The sequence below is a fragment of the Triticum dicoccoides genome, chromosome 4A (genome assembly GCF_002162155.2).
Source record: "Triticum dicoccoides isolate Atlit2015 ecotype Zavitan chromosome 4A, WEW_v2.0, whole genome shotgun sequence".
Classification (NCBI taxonomy): domain Eukaryota; kingdom Viridiplantae; phylum Streptophyta; class Magnoliopsida; order Poales; family Poaceae; genus Triticum; species Triticum dicoccoides.
Window position 1 is genome coordinate 74,098,485 of NC_041386.1, and position 3,907 is coordinate 74,102,391.

Sequence of the window (3,907 nt, forward strand, 5' to 3'; positions counted from 1 at the left end):
TGGATGAACAGTTCCCGGTGGGGGTGGATTAACAGGACCCCGTGGTGTTGCCTCTAGATGAACAGGACTCCGATCGATCGAGCCGGTTGGGGCTGGATGAACAGGACCCCGTGGAGGGCTGGATGAACAGGACCACCCCATGGAGGGCAGGATGAACAGTAGACGGTGGAGGGGTGCCGTGGAGGGGTGGTTGAACAGGACCGCGTGGTGTGGAGGGCTGGATGAACAGTAGACGGTGGAGGGGTGGTTGAACAATAGCCGGTGGAGTAGCGTGCGGTGGAGGCTGGATGAACAGGAGCCCGTGGAGGCTGGAGGAGGTCGACGGTGGATGAACAGTAGCTCGTGGAGGCTGGAGGGGGTCGACGGTGGAGATGAACAGTATCCCGTGGAGTCCCGTTTTGCAGTACGCCACACCCCTCTCGATGAACAGGACCCCCGTTTCGACCGTAGCGCTCCAACACAAGTCCGTTTCCTCCATTTTGCGGTACGCCACACCCCTCCCGATCAACAGGACCCCCCGTTTCACCCGTAGGAGGTTTGTTTCCTCCGTTTTGCGGTACACCACACCCCTGCCGATCAACAAGACCCCCGTTTCGACCGTAGGAGGTCCGTTTCCTCCATTTTGCGGTACACCACACCCCTCCCGATCAACAGGACCCCCGTTTCGACCGTAGGAGGTCCATTTCCTCCGTTGTGCGTTACGCCAGGCCTTGTTTCCCTTGCCTCTTCCGTCCAAGCCCTCCCGATGAACATGACCACGCATTTCGTTCTGACCCATGGACACGACGACAATGTTGTTTCTCCGTTCCAACCCAGCCATGTACACGAGCCCTCGCCGTACGTATGCGCGAGTAGGCGTTCGAGACCCTGCCCGTATGTACACATACGTGGCCGTATTTTCTTTCTTGCACCCTGGCCGCTGTACGTACGTGTACATGCTACATGCGCGCCTCTACTACGACACGTGCGCGCCTCTACTACGACACGTGCGCGCCTCTACATCGACCAGTATGTACATACACGTTCGTGACCAGAATGACAACGCTACGTACGCTTCGACCAGGTGGGTCCCGACTGTCAGGCACTTCCTTGCCTGTGAAGATGTAGCTGGTGGGTCCCAACAGTCAGGGGGCGAATCATTTTTTTGCCCGGACGCACTTCCTTGCATGCGAAGATGTAGCTGGTGGGTCCCAGCAGTCGGGAGGCCGGTGGGTCCCAGCAGTCAGTGGGGCGAATCGTTTTGGTTTTCTTTTTTTTGCCCGGACGCACTTCCTTGCGTGCGAAGATGTAGCTGGTGGGTCCCAGCAGTCAGGGGGGCGAATCGTTTTTTGCCTGGACGCACTTCCTTGCGTGCGAAGGTGTAGCTGGTGGGTCCCAGCAGTCAGGGGGGAAACGTTTTTTTTCACGAAATACGGTGGCTCGTCCGGTGGGTCCCTGCTATCAGGTGGAGGAATCATTATTTTCCGTGTAATAAGGAGGCACTTCCTTGCTGCTGCCGTGGACCCAGCTGTCAGCCTCTCCACGTACAGTCCACGTCCGATGGAAGTCGTTCCTTGACCACGTTGACCACGCCGCGTCGAGAGCACCAGGGCGGTGGACGAGGCGAGGCCTAGGAAGGGGACGACGCGGAGCCGGTGAAGACGCGGCAGTGGATGCCCACGCGGAGAGGAGTATGAGGGTTCACTCGTTCGGCTGCGGTGTGAGGCTGCCGTCGCCGCAGGGCCTGGCCAGTGGTGGGAATAGTAGGAGGCGGTGAGGCCTCCACGGCAGCACAGCCGGCCACGGGAGGCAGGACCAGGCGGCACGACCAGCGCTGCTTTGGGCGGCTGGAGCAAGAAGACCAGAGGTTGAAGAAGCATTACGGCTGTTGGATGGACATCGTACGGTCACTGGAGCTAGAATCGTGCATATTGACTAAGTTGACAAAGCCCTCCATCCCCGTCAACTTAGTAGGCCCACAAGTCAGCCTCCCACCAAGGTGGGTACCAGCTAGCAGGGGTATTCATTTTTTTGTGCGTAATAAGGAGGCACTTCCGGTGGGTCCGAGCTGACAGCAGGGGGAAAGTTTATTTCGCGAAATACGGTGGCCCATCAGGTAGGTCCCAACAGTCAGGGGCAAACGTTTTTTTTGCGATATACTGGTGGGCGTCCGGTGGGTCCCTCCTGTCAGGTGGAGGAATAATTATTTTCCGCGTAATAAGGAGGCACTTCCTTGCGGCTGCCGTGGACCCAGCTGTCAGCCTCTCCACATACAGTATTCTTCCGATGGAATTCGGTCGTTGACCACATTGACCACGCCGTGCCGACAGCACCACGGCGATGGACAACGGTGAGGCCTAGGAAGGGGACGACACGGAGCCGGGGAAGGCGCGGCAGTGGATGCCCATGCAGAGAGGAGTACGAGGGTTCACTGGTTTGGCTGCGCTGCCGTCACCGCAGAATAACAGGGGGTGTGGGTGAGTGGAGTGGAGGGATGGCCTGGCCAACGGTGGGAGTAGTATGGGGCGGTGAGGCCTCCGCGGCAGCACAGCCGGCCACGGGAGGTAGGAGCAGGCGGCACGACCGGCGCTGCTTTGGGCGGCTGGAGCAAGAAGACCAGAGGTTGAAGAAGCACTAGGGCCGTTGGATGGACATCGTACGGTCAGTCGAGCTAGAATCATGCATATTGACTAAGTTGACAAAGCCCTTCGTCCCCGTCAACTTAGTAGGCCCACTATACTGGGTCCCAGCTAGCAGGGGGTATTCATTTTTTTGTGCGTAATAAGGAGGCACTTCCTTGCGTGCGAAGATATAGCTGGTGGGTCCGAACTATCAGCGGCGGTAACTTTTTTTCACGAAATACAGGGGCCGTTTCGGTGGGTCCTAGATGTCAGGTGGAGGAAATCATTATTTTTGCGCGTAATAAGGAGGCATTTCCTTGCGTGCGGCCGTGGACCCAGCTGTCAGCCTCTCCACGTACAGTCCACTTCAGATGCATGTCGGTCGTTGACCACGCTGACCACGCCACGCCGAGAGCACCAGGGCGGTGGACGACGGCGAGGCCTAGGAAGGGAACGACATGGAGGCAGGGAAGACTCGGCCGTTGTTTTTGTTTCCCACACGGAGGGGAGTACAACTGTACGAGGGTTTACTGGTTCATCTGCCGTCGCCGGAGAATAATAGCAGGTGTGGTGAGTAGAGGGATGGCTAGGCCAGCGATGGGTGTACGGTGGGGTAGTGAGGCCTGCGCGGCAGCACAGCCGGCCGCGGGGAGGAGGGAGCAGGCAGTCCCGCCGGCGCTTGTTTGAGCGGCTGGAGCAGGAAGAGCAGAGATTGAAGAAGCACGACGGCCGTTGGATGGACATCCAACAGTCACTGCTTGTGCATCAACCTTTTTGTAGGAAAGCCTCAAATCTGTGGAAAACAACATACAACCCATCTGCCATTATTTCTAATAATTTTCAGTCCATTTGCTAATTCTTAAGGTTTTTTTGGAGCCCATATTATTTTTGTTAGCATTACAGCGCAAATTGTGGCCACGGTTAAAAAATTATACGAAATTTTGCATATTTCGGTGCGGTCCGAACTGTTTTTGATCCCGAAATTTCGACTCACATTCAAACTGATTTTAAAAATAAATGTATATCAATATAAAATCCAACAAATTCTCCACGCATAAAGTTTAACGTAATTTAAAATCTTGAAATGAAAAAAAAGATATTTGAAACTAATTGCCGGTTTGATGTGTTTTAAAAATGTACAACCCATTTCTCATTACTGATGGGCCATTTTCTCGGCCAGCCGAATGAAAGCTCTCCTCGTCTTGAAAGATTTGCATCCCAACAGGCCTGACAAAGCGACTTGCTTGGCAAATCACAAAAAAACTGGGGTGTGGCCGTGGACCTAGCTGTCAGCCTCTCCACGTATA